This window comes from Miscanthus floridulus, chromosome 3, assembly GCF_019320115.1.
Source record: "Miscanthus floridulus cultivar M001 chromosome 3, ASM1932011v1, whole genome shotgun sequence".
NCBI classification, from domain to species: Eukaryota; Viridiplantae; Streptophyta; class Magnoliopsida; order Poales; family Poaceae; genus Miscanthus; species Miscanthus floridulus.
In genome coordinates, this window is record NC_089582.1 from 80,022,491 (window position 1) to 80,043,835 (window position 21,345).

The following is a 21,345-nucleotide window of genomic DNA, read 5'->3' on the forward strand; positions in this document are numbered from 1 at the left end:
CAGAGATTCCTCTCGCACTTCACTGAAGAGGATTATTGATTAAGCTCATTGTTTTATGTTGTATAAAATATTTATTATGCATCATACTCCTCTATATATATTTGGTCAAAATTTAGAATCTTTGAGTAAATCTCCGCTCTGTCGCTTTCTCTACTCCATCCCTCTAACCGTCGTGATCTTGTCTGTAACTCCACTTGTTTTGTTTCCTACATTCCTAGAGCTCTCCCATTCCCTTTATAGATCTAAACCGCGAGGAACGTGCGGTTGCCTTCTCATACATGTGCGCAACACATAAAATACATGATTTCGTGCCATCAGGCCAGACACCCAAGGAAACAAAAAAACAAATAGAAACCAACTGAGGAAACTTCATCCACTATAGCATCTTCACTGTTTAAGGCATTCAAAAAATGGTAGGTGGACTTTCTTGCTTGTTCAGTGTTGTTATATTTTAACACACACAGATAAATCTACAAGTGCACAGATACCGCTGTAGTTTCACCCAGAAGTATTCCAAGTATCGTATCCACAGGGAAACATGTGAGACTAACTATGGTCTAACTTAACAAAGGGTAGCAACAAGGTTAGGATAAATAGGAGCGTAGAGAGAAAAACTAAGGTTCTCTAGTTCTGACTTGAGTAAGCTATGTCTTCTACTATTCAACTAGGGACATTACTAGGGAAAGACACCAGCAGAGGATGCTTTCCTTCGCAACCGCGTCCTATGTGCCCTTACAAATGGGAGGTGGACTATGGAGGATTCAACGAGGCTATAAGAGTCACCCTCGTGAGCTACCACTGATCCGGAATGCAAGATGCATCCACAAGTAACCAAAGTCTAAGCACCATGCTTACACTACAATTACGACTTTACTCTTCCCGGATAAAGAATAAAGCACTCAAACAAGTTGTGAACCTAATAAATAATATAAACAAGAAGCTTACTTGAATTAGAAGTTGATTACCAGAGAAATCTCAAAGGCAAGCTCAGATAGAACTTAGATCCATCAAGGTACAAGCCGTAGAGAGACCACCGATAGACTGGCGCCTCCTCCAAACTCTTCCCTCACTCTATATCTCACTATTTCTATTTATAAGACTAGATCCTATGAAGGACTAATCTTCTCTTGATAGCTGCCTCTGATCCTGACGAGGAGAATATGAATTAGGATTTTAGGATGGCCTCTAGGGAGGAGGGTAGGGGCTGCTATATATAAGCCGAGGTGGAGTAGGGGGCAAGGAATTGAGGTGGAGTAGGGGCAAGGAATCAAGGTGGAGTAGGGGCAAGGAATTGCCACATCATCGATCCACGTCAACTCCCCCGATCACTGTTGGATGAACTGACCTAAAACCGCCTTAAAATCAACGGTGTAGATCGTAAGAAGGAGTACGAGGCAGCAGAGGGCGAGCGGGCTCCTGGCTGGTCGGGCGGCCTCCCTAGTGGGCCGGCCGGCCCACTATTGTGGCCATTTGGCCCAAGCTTCGGTGTGGTGTCTTCTAGAACCTTCTAGAGTTGTCTTTTGTAGTTTTTGCGGGTTGAATCACTTCTTGTCATCGGTTTGCTAGTTTGGAGTGTATGACAGTGGTACTAAAAGTTGTTTTCTAGATAAATCCTCCTGCATACAAATATTTACCAAAGCTCATGGAATTCATTAGTTTAAATGCTTGTACCTATGTTTGGTGATGGAATTAAATATAAATGCAGGTTATGTTGATGGTTTATAATTAATGTTAGTGATCGTCAACATTTAGTAACATTTCAACACCAATGGCTCTTCTTTTCTGCATTAGATTAAGGCTAGACTTGCTCCTCAGTTCAAGGTTCTGGCAAGTTTAACAAAGTTTGACACAAACATACAAATAACACAACATACTATATTAGCAAGGGTTCTATTACATGAGCTCAACACATATACTACATAGCCCTAGGCAAATTTAACCGAGAACTGAAAACCGAACCGAAAGAACCAGAACCGAAACCGAAAGAACCAGAACCAAAAAATTCGGTTCCTTATTCGGTTCCTGATATTGAGGAACCGAAATAACCAAAGAAAATTCGGTTCCTATTCTCGGTTAACCGAAAGAACCAAATTATATGAATTATACTTCACTTACTTGCATTTTGTATTATGTTTGGTTTATGTGTAGTGTTTTATATTTGAACTGCTATATATTTGTGTTACTATGTTGCTATTGTTTTCTTATATATTATTATTATTAAAAATGAATATAGTGTTGCATAAATTTGCCTTAGAACAAGTATATTTATTATTGTCTTGAGGTCTTCTAAGAAAATTCGGTTAGTTCGGTTAGAACCGGAACCGAACCGAAATAACCGAGAACCGAAATGCTCGGTTCCTAAAATTTTTTGGAACCGATCGGTTCCCGTTTTCTAGGAACCGAATTTCATCAATAATTGAGAGAACCGAACCGAGAACCGAACTCCCACCATGAATACTACATGACTTCATGCTATCCCATAGATCAAAGCCAGTCATGGCTACTACTAATACTACTAGTACTACTGATACAGGACAATGAACAGTACCCAGAGCATACAAAATCTCAATGTCATCGAATAAGTTTGGTCTTGTGGAGGTCATAAGGACTTCCGATCAAGTTGAAACGGTGAACTGTCTTAAAAATGACGCAGTCTCCACTGATGTCGACACTATAGGTAGAGAGTCGATGGGCATCCGCAACAGTACTGCAAAGCATAAAGATTTGTCTAGAATCATGGTCTTCAACATGATAGCCGCACGAACAGCAGCTTCAACGATTAGGCATCGCGCAGCTCGGTCATGTACACGACTCCCCCAAGTCACAAGAAACCTATTATGTTCTCCTAGCTCCACACCTAGCTACCAAAACACATCGTTTGTTGTAGAGTACACATCCGTGGTATGGTAAATAGTTACTATAAACATGATTTTGGTTAGAACAAATGACAATCGAGGAAAGGGGGAAGCAATGAGGTTAGCAGACACAATAATAAGTTCATACAAATAGTACAGTTTGATATGAAGCACATTACCTTTATCTAGATCCTAAAACCACTAGGGAATGCGATTAGGAAAATGGAAACGGGTGAGGGAAGAGGGGAGCAAGCAGATTGATGCAATGCTATCGGACGAGGGAAGGGGGACGCTCCTTTCATATAGACCTTGCATGGTTGACGAGAGTGAAGTGAATGCGATAGAAAAGCTGGACATAAGAAGGAATCGAGAAAAGGAGCTTTTAACCACCATGACACACTTGAGACTTGAATGCCTGGTGTGGTTGTGATGGGTCTTTTCTGCACTCCTTTGACTCCAATCCAAGTAGTCCCAATAGCCGAGGGGCAGACTGGTTGTGATGACATTCAAAACTGATGACCCTTTATACTGTGTCCTACGAGATCAAGTATATAGTGGCTGGACTTTCTTGCGTTCGTAGTAAAATTCAACAACTATGTCTCATTCGGTATGCATTAGATTTAAGGCGATACTTGTTGAGATAAACTCCGCGCTGCACGGTTCTTGCAAGTTCAACAAATTTTATCGAAGACTACTGATATGTGTTTGGTTCTTGCAAGATCAAAGTCACTCATGACTACTAGTACTACTGATATGTGTTTGGTTCAACAAACCGAGGCACAAAGCAACCCTTGCATGGTTGCGATGAGTGAATTGAATGCATGAGGAAAGCCTTTGCAGTTATTTCACTCTAAGCATTCACAACAGTCGAGGGGCAGACTGAAGAGTGAAGATGAGTTGCTCTTGCTTTCATAAGCAATTTCTCTTGCTTGGTTTTCCAGAGCAGCAGCTAGCTAGAGATGGCTACATGGTTTCATAGGTCCTGATCGTCTGCACTCGCACGACTATGGCTGAAGATGCCACTTCAAATTCAACTACCTTACTAGTACTTTATGCATGCAGCCACAGTCGGTGAAGCTGTTCTTTGTAGCATAGCCGATCTAGCAAAAGTTATAGTCATAGCTTAGTAGCAGAGTAAAATGTTCGGGCTGGTCAAATTTACATGACTCAGACTATGAGGCGTGCATACGATTTATAAGAAATAGGTAAATGTCATTTCATCAATAATGTACTTGTCTATATATATTTGGTCAACAGAGTTTAACCCACCTAATACAAAGTTCAACAAAAGTCCATTTACATGGATATTATTACAACAAGATAAACTAAAGAACATCACAATTGTCTCCAGTGAACATTGAAAACACAAATCAGAACATCAGTGTTATGAGATACTTGAACATCACACCTATTTCAGAAATAGAGAACAAGGGCATATGTCTAATGCCATAGATACTAAATGTTAACATCATCTAACCATGTTGCTACTGCTCAGTTGAAAGGAACTGCACGAACTCCACCAATCTCTGGATCATTCAAACGGATTGTAAAATAACGGATACGATGAGAAAATACTTCTGCACCATGAAACTCATAGCGGAATGAAAGTAAAGGCTGGAGATCTACATTTGAATGAACTGCAACAAACATAAAGGGTCCTGATGATCCTCAGCAAGACGGTAGTTTCGATGGTCAAGAACTTGATGAACAACTACAGAAGCAATGTACCACCTACTCTAAAAGTTAGAATGCACTGCAAGCACTACAACCCTTGTTTGTAGGCCATGGTGAACACAAAGCTCGCGGAAGACATAGCGATACACAGACATGTCCCAAGAATGATCATAGTTATCCATGATCTGTGTAAAAAAGAAAACAATATGCAGAAAAAATGAAGAACAAAGATGCCCAGTAGTAGGGTGGAGGGCAAAAGCTTTAGGATGGAACTGAAGTAGGAGCTCTAGAGAGCCTTCCTCTCACCCCTTGTCTCTGTTGTTATATAGTTCGTGGGTCATGGACCACCCCAAGACCCACGCGCGTAGCTGCACGCCCATGACCCCACATATATAATGTAAGAGTTGACACGATCTGTATATTGTTGTTTCATCAAAACTATGATCCGGTCTATCAAGATTTCTTTAGTATCAGACTATCTTAGGCCCTATTTGGATAGACTACGACTAGTTAACCATGGCTAAAAAATAGCCAACTAAGAATCAGCTAATTAGTTGTGTTATTAGTCCATACCTATTTGTATCCTAAACCGATTGTTGGGTTCTATAGATTAGAACTAGTTATCAGCCCCTGGTAGTTGGGTTCTATGGACTACTTGGATGGCACCTATATTTCATACTGATCTAGATCATCTATATTTTGCAGGGTCAGACTATCTTAGGGTCTAGAAAATTTCAACATCTATACACCCATGTCCTCCGATCAGAAAGGGCAAACACCGTTAGTATAACCAGTTACCAAATGACTAAAGGACCAGAGCTACACAACGCACAACAGAGTTTAACCGACCTAATACAAAGTTTAACAAAAGTTAACATAGACATGCATGCAAATAAGACTTCACAAACAGTCGTCCCATAGACCAAACCTAGTCATGACTAGTACTACTGATACGTCCCATAGATCAAGGGTCGAGGAGGGCGTGCATGATGTTGTCATACACGTTCACCTTTGCTAAGACGGCGTTAGGCGATCAGCTCGAGGCACATGAACAATGGGGACATACTCGAGCGATGGAAAGTACAGCACCGACTGTGACTCCAACGAGGAGGATGATCCAGAGTACCGACGAATTGTAAGAGCGCTAGTGTAACACCTCTAGTGTTTTGACCTAGCACTAAAACTTGACATGTCATCATATGCATTGCAAAGCATTCATAAAGTAGAAAATTTTGAATGCATTCACTAAATAAGCTTTATTTCATAAGTTGTGATTTTATGTGATGTGATTCAAAACTCTAAATAAAGTTCATGACCACAAGGGTCAAATTTCATGTGATCATGTGAGGCCATGTATCATTTGACTCAAATAACCCTAATGAGCCATGTTACTAGTCAAAAATCAAAGTTAAAGTAAAAAGGTAAACAAATCAAATTTGAATTCAAATTCAAATCATAAAGGTCCTTTTTGCCCCTTTTGTCTAATTCAAAATCCATTTGGAATTTGGGGTTGTGACAAAAAGCAAAGTTGAAGCTTATTTTATAAGGATCCACTTTGGTATTCAAAGTTTTTCAAGTTTACATATAAAATTTGGAGTAATTTTGAAATGATTCAAATACTCAAATGCACCCCAAATTCAAATTTCAAAATGGAGGTAGAATTTGAAAATGTTCATTAAAGCAAAGTTGTAGAGTTTGAAAAGTTGAGCAACATTCATTTTTGGAGATTTTCAACTTCTTTAGAAAAATTGTGAGTAATTTGCAAAATAAACACAGTGGCAATTCTGTAAATATTTAAAAACAATTGAGTTCGCAACAGGGCGCCACCGCCCCACCGCCGGCGTCCTTTCTCCGGCCTTCTAGGCGCGCCCGTGGCCGCCCTCGGCTTCACGCTGGCATAGGGTGCACACTACGTGTCGTTCCCGCGCGCTCCTGGTCGCGCTATAAAGCCTAGACGTCGCCGTTCGCTTTTCTTCCTTCCCTCTATTTTCCCGACGCCGCCGCCTCAACTCCGGCGAGCTCCCCTTGCCTCCTCGGCACAAGATAGCCCTAGAAAAGCAGTGTCCTAGTTTCGCCTGCTCCTTGCGCCTCCAACCGACCTGTTGTCACCACTTGATTTCACCGGGAACCACCACTAGCGACTCTTCTTCCTCGCGGCCGGTGACCTCGACCGAAACTCCGATTCACCATGGCCAGCATCATCTGGTGAGCCGTTGCCCTTGGTTGTTGTCTCTACAGCTTTGTCTCGATGTTGTAGTGCTTAATCCACTCTTGCTTGGTCGTTTTGCCCACTGCAGTCGCCGAAACGCCGTCGTCGATGAGGTCCGCTCCGCCGTGATCACTGTCACCGTCGAAACGCGTCACCATAGCTTCTCCGGTCTCGCTCGTTGCTTCAACACATTCGGGGTGAGCCACTGATGCTTCCTAGACTCTTTGTTTCACCGTTACCGTCATCTGGTGAGCCAGCGTAACGTTGCCGTGCCACCGCGTCCGCCATGGCCGGCGTCTGCCTTGTTTCGTGTCGTAATCAACCTCTGAAATGCCACAGATCGATGCGCCTAGTTCTTGTGAACGTTTTGGTACTTTGGTCGTCGTCGTTGGGCTCACTGTCGGCGAGTTAGCGCCGATCAGCGCCGTCATTGCCGCGGTCAAAGCCGGAGGTTAGGGATGACATGCGGGGGCTGGCTGTGAGTGAGAGAGAGAGAATAGTGAGATTTTGTTATTTCTGATTTTTGAATAGTGCAGTAACTTTGGAAATTTATAAGAAAATAATTATAGCTCCAAAAATTCTGAAACTTTGTGTGTAGCTTCTGTACATGTTCTAGTATGGTTTAAAAATATGAAACTTGAAATTTGAATAAATTTTTAATGTTTAAAAATTTAGTCAATTAATTGATAAATGTGATTTCCATGATTTTTGTAGGCCACTGTATAATTCCAAAAATTATGAAATTTGTTTTGGTACACTAATTTTTCATGAGGAAGCTTACATAAAATTTTGAGGTCATTTGGAACAAGTTCATTTTTGGGCTTATTTCCAAATTAATTCAAAAATGAATAAAAGCAAACCCTAAGTGTTAGATTAGTATTTGATCTTGTTTTGGTCATGTTTTGTGACCAGTAGGGTTTCAAGATCAATTTGGTCAAGTCACTTGTGTGGTCCTTGATGGTAGAATTGCAAGTTGGTTTTGTTAGCTTGCAACTGTACCGTGAAGGAAAGTTGTATTCGAGGTGTTGTTATATTTCATGTACCCTAAAAGCATCATGTTTACATTATCATCATGTTGAAGCATATGTTATCATTTAGTGTAGAATCCAAGAGTGAACCGATCCTAGTTGAGGAAGTTGTTGAAGGATCCCTGGTTGCCTCGGGATTTGATATTTGTGGTACTGATCCAGAACCCGAGATCGTCAACGAAGGCAAGCCCCAGTTTATGCATTAAACCATTACCTTGTTTACTTTGAAAAGCTTATCACCTATGTTACCTATTGCATTAAGTTGATTTATTCAAATGTTACCTACTTGATGCATTGCCGACCTTGTTAATTGTTTACCATCCTTGAAGATGTTTTCCTTTACAAAGGCGTAGAATGCTTAGTATGCTTTATGGTAGGCTTTCAAAGTAAAAGTTTTGATACAATCAAAGATGGCATACTGGCCAAAGAAAGAAAGTAGGTAGAATGAACTAGAGACTAGTCGGATAACTTATCTTGAATTTTAGGTAATGTTGCCGACTATGTCCCTTAAAGGCCACTCATTGTGGATCTTCTGAACGAGACACTTTGTAGTACTAGTCACATACTCCGGTAAGCCTACTTCGGCTAATCCGATACTAAGACGAATGCCCATGCACTAGGAGTGGAGAGATGGCGGGAGTAGCGTGTACCCTCATGGCTAGAATGTGGCCGGATTGGAGGTGTGCTGTGCTCTCGGCTGGCATGGAGATGGCTTAGTATAGGAGGATTCGGTAGCGAGGTTGATATATGCAAGATTAAGTTCTACATATGTCGTGTGATAAGGAATCCCTAGCTGGGACTTGAAACAATTCGAATTGCCGATGCTCCGTGGATATAGAGACTCGATTCATTACATAAGCAATGTAGGACTAGTGAATTACTAAAACATGAGAAAATGGAATGGAATGAGAAGGACTAGAATATGGGATATGAACACTTAGTTTGAGATAATGAACTAAAGTACTTAGGGGTAAAACTTGAAAATAGAATCAAGAATAGTAAGCTTTTGGCAAAGAACTTTTGAATCTTGCTACATCCTTACCTTGACCCAACACCTGCATCTCTAAAGTCCTTCAACCCCTTTTTCGTCGAGTCAGTCTCGTTGAGTACTTTTGTACTCAGGGTTTGTTAACCCTTGTTGCAGGTGAGTCGCATGCATAGGCTTGTTTTGGTCCCTACTGCATGTCTGTGTTTGAAGTCAATGACGATGAGGAATGATGAATGGCCTTTGGGCAAGGCGCTAGTTTGTATGATAAATAATGTTAATGTAATATTATCCCGCTACTATGGTTGTATGACACTTATGGTATTGTAAGTTTGAAAACAACTAGTTTGTAAACTATGTTATCTTAAGACTTCTGCTATCTTTTACTCTAATGTATATATTTGAATAAATTGTTGTAATCTGCAATGTCTATGATTGGGATCCTATTCGAAAAAGAATCGTGGATGATTCGGGTTTCCCGAGGACATCCGACAGACCTGTTAAGTTGTTGGAAACTCGTGTATGCTATCAAAGGTCTGTTGAGACAACGATAGATGCAGTTCCTATCTAAGATTATAGGTTACTTTGGAAAACCTTCAAATTGATTTGGATCAAAGAAAGTAAACTTGATGTTTTAAAGTTCAAATTTCTTTCTTCTTACCCTTGATCCAGTCTCAATCTCATCTTATTTGAAAGTTCATAGCGGATAATATGATTAGGTTTGTCCTATGTATTAAAAATCTTGTACTGATGATTATATAAATCTTTTGTACCTAGATTCGTAAGATCGATTCATGCATCATGCTTGAACACCTTGTATAATAATTCCCCTTAAGAAGTGGTTGGGTAAGTAATGTCAATCCCATTCTTGCTAACCTCCATTATCCTCAAGCTATTCTTATAGTCCTACCCTAAATTCTACAGGCTATGGCAAAGACCAAGGTAACCGCACGCAAGTCCATGGGACCTCATGGAGTCCCTCGTCACCAGTTGGCACCATGTAACCATGAGCTTGGTGAAGAAAGTTCCAAGACCCTAGGAGATGAAGGATCTTCAAGCAATCCCACTAACATCGAGAACCTTACTAAGGAGCTCAACACTCTTCGTCGAGCTCATGCCAAAGATCAAGAGGAGCTGGCGGAAATGCAAAGGGGCATCACCATGACCATGGAGCTATGGAATGAAGCCTAGACACGAGAGGATGCGGCCAATGAACGCGTCCATGAGTTGGAGTTCTACGTAGAAGACCTGGAGATGGACAATGCCATTCTTCATGAGAATGTCCACATGTTGTATGCTCAACTTCATCCTCCTCGTGGGGATGGTGAAGTTACAGATGAAGAAATGATTGTAGATCCAGGAGAAGTCGAGAATGAAGAAGAGGAGGACGATCCTGAGGGGTTAGTGTACTTCTCAGATGAAGATGAGGTTTTGTCCGGTATGGGCACGGACGCCGATGACTGAGAGCTCAGAGTAGTAATAGTTCCTTTACTGCTTTCCTAGTAAACCATGGTTGTCTTGTGGGATACAAGACATGTAATTTAAATAAGTAACCCTTTGTAGCATGAAACCTTTTAATTGCTTTCAATAAATAATAATGTAAGTAAACATGTTTCTCTAACAGATGCCTCATCCTATCACCCGAGCTGGTGCTAGTGGCTCACATGACGATGATGATTACCCAAATCCTCCACCAATGCCTTCGACTATGGCAGATGCCATAGCCGCACTTGTCAATGCAACGGCAGAGAATGCTAGGTTGTTAAGGGAATTGGCGCAGAACCAACAGGCACCATACCCTAATCATGGCCGCCGTAATAATGGAAATGACGAGTCAACCTATGTTGATTTTACTGACACATGTCCGCCTATGTTCTCTAAGGCAGAAGAGCCTTTAGAAGCTGACGATTGACTTAGGACAATAGAGCAAAAGTTTGAGTTGATTCACTGTACCGAGATTCAGAAACCAAGGTTTGCGGCACAGCACCTCCGAGGAGCTGCTGGTGCCTGGTGGGCAAATTTGGTAGCTGTACAGCCCGCTGGTCACTAAATCACCTGGAGGGAGTTTAAGGATGCCTTCAGGGCACACTATATTCCAGATGGTGTGATGACCATGAAGTTAGAGGAGTTTTTGGCTCTTAAGCAAGGGTAGCACCCGGTGATGCACTATGTTGGGCACTTCAATCACCTGTCGCAGTATGCTATAGAGTATGTGAATACTGACAGGAAGAAGAAGAATCATTTCCTTAGAGGCCTGAACACTAAACTTTAGACCATGATGGCAACTTGTGGTAACACAACTTATCATGAGATAGTCAACATTGCTATCGCTTCAGAGGAGAATTACCGCTCACACAAGGAGGCAAAGAAAAAGAGAATATCTGCTTCCGGATCGTCGAGTGGAAAGCGTCAAAAGATAGTCTACCATCCTCAGAATCATGGCCGTGCGCCATTCTGCCCACAACAAAGCCAAAGCAGGCAACAAATTTTTATTCGCCCTGCAACTAATACGTCTTATCCTCATCAAGCACAGCAGTAGCAAAATAATACAAATAATGCAAACCGCATTGCAACTTCTCAGAATCACAATTATCCATGTTATAAGTGTGGTAAACCCAGACACTTTTCCCGAGAATGTCCGTATCCTAGGAAGAACAATCCTGATGCACCTAAAGCCCCTGTTACTCAAGCTCAGAATCAGTACAAGGGCAATGCTCAGAACAGTCAGAAGGGTCAGGCTGAGAAGAAAACTAGAAGGGTCTTCTATACTCAGGTGGAATCTATTCTAGAAGGAGAACCAGTAATGATCGGTATGTTTCCCATTGCTAAGCATCCTACAATTACCTTATTTGATTCTAGTGCATCCCATACATTCATCAATCGTACATTTGTTGTGAAGCATGGGATAGCTATTGGGGAAACAAAAGAACCATATCATATACAGTCGCCCGAGGGACAAATCTGTACAAGGGAGGTAGTTTAGCATGTACCTATTGATTTGGGAGGTTATGAGTTCCCTACCAATATGCTGATATTAAAGTATCAAGATATAGATGTGATCCTTGGTATGAACTGGTTAACCCAACACAGGGCTATCATAGATGTCCTGTGTAGAACCATAAGGGTAAATGCACCTGACAGCAAAACCCAACTTCTCATCCAACTTCCCTTTTCTAAGAGTACAGTGGAAACAGTCTGTGCAACTACTATTGAAGGAGCCGAGAAAATTTTACTGGTATGTGAGTTTACGGATGTCTTTCCCGATGATCTGCCTGGTCTGCCACCAGACCGAGATGTAGAGTTTAGAATTGATCTGAAACCAGGAACAGCACCTGTGTCCAGAAGAGCATATAGGATGCCACCTAAAGAACTAGCAGAATTAAAAATGCAACTACAAGAGTTGTTAGACAAGGGTTTCATTCAACCCAGTTCATCACCTTGGGGATGCCCTGCTATCTTCGTGAAGAAGAAGGACCAAACCTTAAGGTTATGTGTTGACTATCGGCCGTTAAATGAAGTCACCATAAAGAACAAATACCCCTTACCCTGAATTGATTTGCTTTTTGATCAACTTGTGGGAGCTAATGTGTTCTCAAAGATAGACTTGAGATCAGGCTATCACCAGATTAAGATCAGACGAGAAGATGTGCCGAAGACAGCATTCACTACCTGATATGGTCTATATGAGTATCTAGTCATGTCTTTTGGGCTGACCAATGCCCTGGCTCATTTCATGTACCTGATGAACTCAGTTTTCATGCCCGAGTTGGATAAGTTTGTAGTGGTGTTCATTGATGACATTCTTATCTATTCTAAGAGCAAAGAGGAACACGTGGAACATCTCTGCATTGTTCTACAAAGATTAAGAGACCACCAATTATATGCCAAATTCAGTAAATGTGCATTCTGGTTAGAAGAAGTACAATTTCTGGGTCATGTGTTATCTGCTGAAGGTATAGCTGTTGATCCGAGCAAGGTAGAAGAAGTCCTAAACTAGAAAGCACCTACCACTGTTCATCAAGTTCGTAGTTTTCTGGGGTTGGCAGGATATTATCGTCAGTTCATCCCTGACTTCTCCAAAATTGTGAAGCCAATTACTGGACTGCTGAAAAATCAAACTTTGTATGGTCAACAAAATGTGAGAAGGCCTTTCAGACATTGAAGAAGTTGCTGACAACTGCACTAGTATTAGCACAACCTGATATCGAGAGGTCGTTTGATATCTATTGTGATGCATCTGGAATTGGTATTGGCTGTGTTCTTATGCAAGAAGGCAGAGTCATAGCGTATGCTTCCAGACAACTCAAGAAGCATGAAGAACACTATCCCACCCATGATCTTGAATTAGCCGCTGTTGTTCATGCACTCAAGGTTTGGCGACATTATTTATTGGGCAATATCTGTCATATCTATACGGATCACAAAAGTTTGAAATATATCTTCACTCAGTCAGAGTTGAATATGAGGAAAAGAAGATGGTTAGAACTTATCAAAGATTATGACTTAGAAGTGCATTATCATCCGGGCAAGGCTAATGTGGTTGCCGATGCCCTGAGTCGCAAGAGTCATTGCCATTGTCTAACTGTGAAACCTATGCAACGAATATTGTGTCAAGAGATGGAGCATCTGAATTTACAAATTATAGAACAAGGTTCCCTATCCAATATTACAGTCGAGTCTACTATCAAAGATCAGATCATTGCTGCTCAACGGAAAAGTAAGGGCATAGCCCATATCAAAGATAAAGTCAGATCTGGAAAACCAACATGTTTTAAGATTGATGAATCTGATGTCGTATGGTTCAAAGATAGATTGGTAGTACCCAAAAATCCAGAGCTGCGAAAGCAGATTGTTGATGAAGCTCATTCTACAAGATACTCCATTCATCCGGGTAGCAACAAAATGTATCATGATCTGAGAAAGAGATATTGGTGGACCAAAATGAAAATAGAAATAGCTCAATATGTGGCCAAATGTGATACTTGTCAGAGAGTCAAAGCGGTTCACATGAAGACAGCAGGTCCATTACATTCATTGCCAGTTCCATCTTGGAAGTGGGAAGATATCTGTATGGACTTCATTGTGGGATTGCCTAGGACATCTGCAGGCCACAATTCAATATGGGTTATTGTTGATCGCCTAACCAAGATAGCTCATTTCTTACCAGTCAGAGATAAATATCGAGCAGAACAATATGCAAAGCTTTATGTTGATAGAATCTTCAGTCTGCATGGGGCACCCAAGACCATTGTCTCTGATAGAGGGTCATTGTTCATATCCAAGTTTTGGAAAAGTCCACATGAGTCTTTGGGAACTAAACTTATCCGTAGTTCTGCTTATCATCCGCAAATAGATGGATAGACTAGAGGGTAAATCAAATTCTTGAAGATATGTTAAGAGCTTGTGTCCTTTCCTATGGTGCTAAATGGGATGAATGTCTTCCCTTAGCTAAATTCTCATATAACAATAGCCATCAAGAGAGTATTAAAATGACACCATTCGAAGCATTGTATGGCCATAGATGCCTAACACATTTAAATTGGTCAGAAGTTGGAGAACGTTGGTTCTTTGGACCAGATGTGGTCAAGGAAGCTAAAGAGAAAGTTAAGCTCATACGAGCTAATATGAAGGTAGCTCAATACCGACAGAAAAGCTATGCTGATAAGAGGAGACGACCGCTAGAATTCAAAGTGGAAGATCTACCTCAAGGTATCACCGATGAAAGGAGTTCATCATTTTGGGATTCGGGGAAAGTTGGCGCCCTGTTATGTCGGTCCTTTTCAAATCCAACAACGATGTGGACCGGTCGCCTATCGCGTCAAGCTACCAGATCACATGTCAGTTGTGCATGATATCTTCCATGTATCTCAATTAAAGAAGTGTCTTCAAGTACCTGACCAAGTGATCGACTTTGGTGATGTAGAACTAGAACCTGATTTGACTTATGCCAAGTACCCCATTAGAGTCTTAGATCAAAAAGATCGAGTCACTCGAAGACGTACAATCAAGTTCTACAAAGTACAATGGAGTCAACACATTGAAGATGAAGCTACTTGGGAGTCCGAGGATTACTTAGAAGAAAACTTTCCTGACTTCTTTGCTTCTATCTAGTTGCAATACCTTGTCTATGTTATAACTTGTCTCTTTTGTCAAAAGAATAGAAAACCCCCTCACTAGCTTTTTGAATAAAGTTTTGATGTGTTAGTTTGACACATTTCCTTTTTCCATTACTTAGCCTTAGGTTTTAAATCTCGGGACGAGATTTCTTTAAGGGGGAAGGGTTGTAACACCTCTGGTGTTTTGACCTAGCACTAAAACTTGACATGTCATCATATGCATTGCAAAGCATTCATAAAGTAGAAAATTTTGAATGCATTCACTAAATAAGCTTTATTTCATAAGTTGTGATTTTATGTGATGTGATTCAAAACTCTAAATAAAGATCATGACCACAAGGGTCAAATTTCATGTGATCATGTGAGGCCATGTGTCATTTGACTCAAATAACCCTAATGAGCCATGTTACTGGTCAAAAATCAAAGTTAAAGTAAAAAGGTAAACAAATCAAATTTGAATTCAAATTCAAATCATAAAGGTCCTTTTTGCCCCTTTTGTCTAATTCAAAATCCATTTGGAATTTGGGGTTGTGACAAAAAGGAAAGTTGAAGCTTATTTTATAAGGATCAACTTTGGTATTCAAAGTTTTTCAAGTTTACATATAAAATTTGGAGTAATTTTGAAATGATTCAAATACTCAAATGCACCCCAAATTCAAATTTCAAAATGGAGGTAGAATTTGAAAATGTTCATTAAAGCAAAGTTGTAGACTTTGAAAAGTTGAGCAACTTTCATTTTTGGAGATTTTCAACTTCTTTAGAAAAATTGTGAGTAATTTGCAAAATAAATACAGTGGCAATTCTGTAAATATTTAAAAAATTGAGTTGGCAACAGGGCGCCACCGCCCCACCGCCGGCATCCTTTCTCTGGCCTTCCAAGCGCGCCCGTGGCCGCCCTCGGCTTCACGCTGACATAGGGTGCACACTACGTGTCATTCCCGCGCGCTCCTGGCCGCGCTATAAAGCCCAGACGTCGTCGTTCGCTTTTCTTCCTTCCCTCTGTTTTCCCGATGCCGCCGCCTCAACTCTGGCGAGCTCCCCTCGCCTCCTCAGCGCTAGATAGCCCCGAAAAAGCAGTGTCCCAGTTTCGCCTGCTCCTTGCGCCTCCAACAGACCTGTTGTTACCACTTGATTTCACCGGGAACCGCCGCTAGCGACTCTTCTTCCTCGTGGCCGGTGACCTCGACCGAAACTCTGATTCACCGTGGCCAGCATCATCTGGTGAGCTGTTGCCCGTGCTTGTTGTCTCTATAGCTTCGTCTTGATGTTGTAGTGCTTAATCCACTCTTGCTTGGTCGTTTTGCCCACTACAGTCGCCGGAACGCCGTCGTCGCCGAGGTCCGCTCCACCGTGATCACTGTCACCGTCGAAACACGTCACCATAGCTTCTCCGGTCTCGCTCGTTGCTTCAACACATTCGGGGTGAGCCACTGATGCTTCCTGAACTCTTTGTTTCACCATTACCGGCCTTGTTTCGCCGGCGTAACGCTGTCGTGCCATCGCATCCGCCATGGCTGGCGTCAGCCATGTTCCGTGTCGTAATCAACCTCTGAAATGCCACAGATCGATGTGCCTAATTCTTGTGAACGTTTTGGTACTTTGGCCGTCGTCATTGGGCTCACCATTGGCGAGTTAGCGCCGGTCAGCGCCGTCATTGCCGCGGTCAAAGCCGGAGGTTAGGGATGACATGCGGGGGCCGGCTGTCAGTGAGAGAGAGAGAATAGTGAGATTTTGTTATTTCTGATTTTTGAATAGTGCAGTAACTTTGGAAATTTATAAGAAAATAATTATAGCTCCAAAAATTTTGAAAATTTGTGTGTAGCTTCTGTACATGTTCTAGTATGGTTTAAAATATTAAACTTGAAATTTGAATAAATTTTTAATGTTCAAAAATTCAGTCAATTAATTAATAAATGTGATTTCCATGATTTTTGTAGGCCACTATATAATTCCAAAAATTATGAAATTTGTTTTGGTACACTAATTTGTCATGAGGAAGCTTACATAAAATTTTGAGGCCATTTGGAACAAGTTCATTTTTGGGCTTATTTCCAAATTAATTAAAAAATGAATAAAAGCAAACCCTAAGTGTTAGATTAGTATTTGATCTTGTTTTGGTCATATTTTCTGACCAGTAGGGTTTCAAGATCAATTTGGTCAAGTCACTTGTGTGGTCCTTGATGGTAGAATTGCAAGTTGGTTTTGTTAGCTTGCAACTGTACCGTGAAGGAAAGTTGTATTCTAGGTGTTGTTATATTTCATGTACCCTGAAAGCATCATGTTTACATTATCATCATGTTGAAGCATATGTTATCATTTAGTGTAGAATCCGAGAGTGAACCGATCCTAATTGAGCAAGTTGTTGAAGGATCCCCGATTGCCTCAGGATTTGATATTTGTGGTACTGATCCGGAACCCGAGATCGTCAACGAAGGCAAGCCCTAGTTTATGCATTAAACCATTACCTTGTTTACTTTGAATAGCTTATCACCTATGTTACCTATTGCATTAAGTTGATTTATTCAAATGTTACCTACTTGATGCATTGCCGACCTTATTAATTGTTTACCATCCTTGAAGATGTTTTCCTTTACAAAGGCGTAGAATGCTTAGTATGCTTTATGGTAGGCTTTCAAAGTAAAAGTTTCGATACAATCAAAGATGGCATACTGGCCAAAGAAAGAAAGTAGGTAGAATGAACTAGAGACTAGTCGGATAACTTATCTTGAATTTTAGGTAATGTTGCCGACTATGTCACTTAAAGGCCACTCATTGTGGATCTTCTGAACGAGACACTTTGTAATACTGGTCACATACTCCGGTAAGCCTACTTCGGCTAATCCGATACTAAGACGAATGCCCACGCACTGGGAGTGGAGAGATGGCGGGAGTAGCGTGTACCCTCATGGCTGGAATGTGGCCAGATTGGAGGTGTGCTGTGCTCTCGGGTGGCGTGGAGACGGCTTAGTATAGGAGGATCCGGTAGCGAGGTTGATATATGCAAGATTAAGTTCTACATATGTCGTGTGATAAGGAATCCCTAGCTGGGACTTGAAACAATTCGAATTGCCGGTGCTCCATGGATATGGAGACTCGATTCATTATAGAAGTAATGCAGGACTAGTGAATTACTAAAACATGAGAAAAAGGAATGGAATGAGAAGGACTAGAATATGGGATATGAACACTTAGTTTGAGATAATGAACTAAAGTACTTAGGGGTAAAACTTGAAAATAGAATCAAGAATAGTAAGCTTTTGGCAAAGAACTTTTGAATCTTGCTACATCCTTACCTTGACCCAACACCTGCATCTCTAAAGTCCTTCAACCTCTTTTTTGTCGGGTCAGTCTTGTTGAGTACTTTTGTACTCAGGGTTTGTTAACCCTTGTTGCAGGTGAGTCGCATGCACAGGCTTGTTTTGGTCCCTGCTGCATGTCTGTGTTTGAAGTCAATGACGATGAGGAATGATGAATGGCCTTTGGGCAAGGCGCTAGTTTGTATGATAAATAATGTTAATGTAATATTATCCCGCTACTATGGTTGTATGACACTTATGGTATTGTAAGTTTGAAAACAACTGGTTTGTAAACTATGTTATCTTAAGACTTCTGCTATCTTTTACTCTAATGTATATATTTGAATAAACTATTGTACTCTGCAATGTCTGTGATTGGGATCCTATTCAAAAAAGAATTGTGGATGATTCGGGTTTCCCGAGGACACCCGACAGACCTATTAAGTTGTTGGGAACTCGTGTATGCTATCAAAGGTCTGTTGAGACAACGATAGATGCACATGGGCCTGATTTCTCAGGAGGTTCTGCCACAGCTAGCCAGGAGGAGGATGCTTTATTTTTTTTCTCTTCTCTAGAAACTCAAAGCACCTTAGAATCCATGACTACTTTTTCTAGGGTGGGAAATCCATGGGGATATTATTTGAATAACCCATTTAATTTTTTGGAGGGTTTTCCATCCCTGGGCATGCCTTCCCATTGCTTCCTAATTAAAGGCTTTAGTTCAAACAGTCGCAAATGCAGTCACACACAAAAAAAATCGCCAATTGCAACGCAATAAGTTGCATCGAGCAAGTTTATTTTTTTTTTGGTAATTTTTAGGTGTCAAATTCATGGATCTTTTAATTATTTATTATCATCCTCTTTTAGTTTTATGTTTATTTATATTATGCAAAACCAAAAAGGAAACAACTAAGGCCGCCCGAAATTTTAGTCTCTGTTGAGCAGACGGGGCAGTCTGCCCGCCCGAAAATTTGATTTCGCACCTCACCGAGTAGTCCCGCTAACATGCACCAAAAATTAGATGTCTCTCTTTTGCCCTCCACTTGGAAAATAGGTTTACCACGCCATCGATTTCAGACAAGGGCATTTATGGTAATATGATGGCCACATAAAAGTGCAAAGAGTCACCATCTCTACCTCCATCTCTATTCTCTAGCCGCACCGTCTCTCCTCTAGCTCCAAATCCTAGTCCCATGGCCTCCCATTCCACTCTCCAGCCACCCCCCTCTGCCACCCTACTTTGAACCCTAGGCGCCATCGAAACAGCAGCTCGACTCCCTCTCCACTCTCCAACCGCACCCTCTCTTATACATTTCCAAACCCTAGCCAGAGCCAGATCCCCTTCAATTCATGGACAACAGGTCAATCAGTTGATGGTCGTAGGACCACCTCGATGAAGGTACAAGCCAGATCTAGATCCCCTACCTAGCTCGGCACCTATCATGACCAACCAGATCTGATCCCCAGCCAGAGCTAGATCTGGTACCCCTTCATCAACGCCAGCCGCACCAGCTCCGCGACCGTGATGACAAGACGGTGGTGCCGACAATAAAGAAAAGCCAGGGAACACGGAGGAAGAGGTACCCAAATTCCTTTTATGATGTGTGCTCTACTATAGTGGCTGAACCAAGGATATATAGATCGCAATGGTGTTACATATTTCCTATAGTTGAGTGTAGCTGACATGTGCTTTATTGGATTAATGACTTCCGTATAAGCTATAGTTACTAGTTAAGCGCTTATTTGCATACTCTTGCTCTGTTGTGTTGACATTCCTAGAAGCTTTAGTTAATAAATGCCTTTGTAATCTAGATGATCAGCCACTAACTACTTATGAACGAGCACGGGATGCACAAATCGCAAGGAATCATAGAAAGATGGAAGAACTTAGAATACGACATGTGGGACAAAACATGTGCCTCCAAAGGCAAAAAAGTCAAGCACAAAGGGTAGACACGGTGAAGATTTGGAATATATCCCTGAACCAGGGGAGGTAGTTGAGGGATTTGATGATACAGATAAAACAGATTCAGTTTTCGAAGATGAGCCATTGCTCCTATCAATTGAGGTGCTTGTTATATCTTGTATTTAGTTTGGAGGGGGAGGGGGTGTAGGTAGCCATGCAATGCTTTACTATTTGGATAGCAATGGAATTTGTACATGCTTAATGCTTAAGTTTGTATCTCCAATTTCAGTGTCTGGGTTGAAGAAGCCATAGAGGAGGCTCTGCCAGCAGGACAAAAGGCAGCGCTGCCATGAGTCCTAGGCAAAGGCTCTCCAAGCGAGTGAGGTCAACACCACCAGAAGAGGTTGCTCATGGATTTTGTACTCGGAGGTCTTCCGCTAACAAAAGGGTGGAGGTGGCAGCAGTAGGTGAACATAATTCTCCATCATGACTGACACCTGGACCCAGGGATCAATTCCAAGTTCATCAATTGACTGGAGACATTGGTCGGGACAGCACCCTACCTAGCCCTAAGAGAGACTCCTCATGGTCAGATGATGATAGCCCTACTGAAGAGGAGCCCTCTCAGTGAACTCCCATCTCCCCCACCTGTAGAACGATGAAAGTTACCTAGGTTGGTATTACCTTATAGATGTCTATCAATCAATTTGCACTAGCTATTTGATATCCATGTAACTTTTCTAACAATTTGAATGTATGAAAACTGTGATACCATTACCGGGAAGAGCGAGGAAGCCGAGGCCTCGAACTCATGGAATTATACTTGACAAAATCAGCAAATCACTAGGAGTGAGGATGCACATCTCTATTGCTAAGGGGAACAGAAGGCCATATGATCTAGTGCAAGCTGTCAAGTTTGCCTCAGAGGCAGGTGTAGTAGTCAGGAGTGAAGTACCAATTTTGACGCATTGGAAACAATACAAGGAGAAGAGGCCTGACGCCATCTATTGCAAAAGATTTGTGGAGAGGCTAAATATATGTATGGGTATCCCCTCTTGATATTTAACTCTGCTTTGAGTAACTTTAATGGATTTACTTTTCATTCACACTATTGTGTGCAGGGAAGGCTACGCGTTAACGATGCTCACTCACCAACAAAACAAGCTTGTCGTAATGTAATGCAGTCTGCGGTACAGCAGGAAGGCTACAGGTTCAAGAGAAAATACTTCAATGGCATCCCTGCTAATTAGATCCGTATGCCCTCTCCTGTCTCATC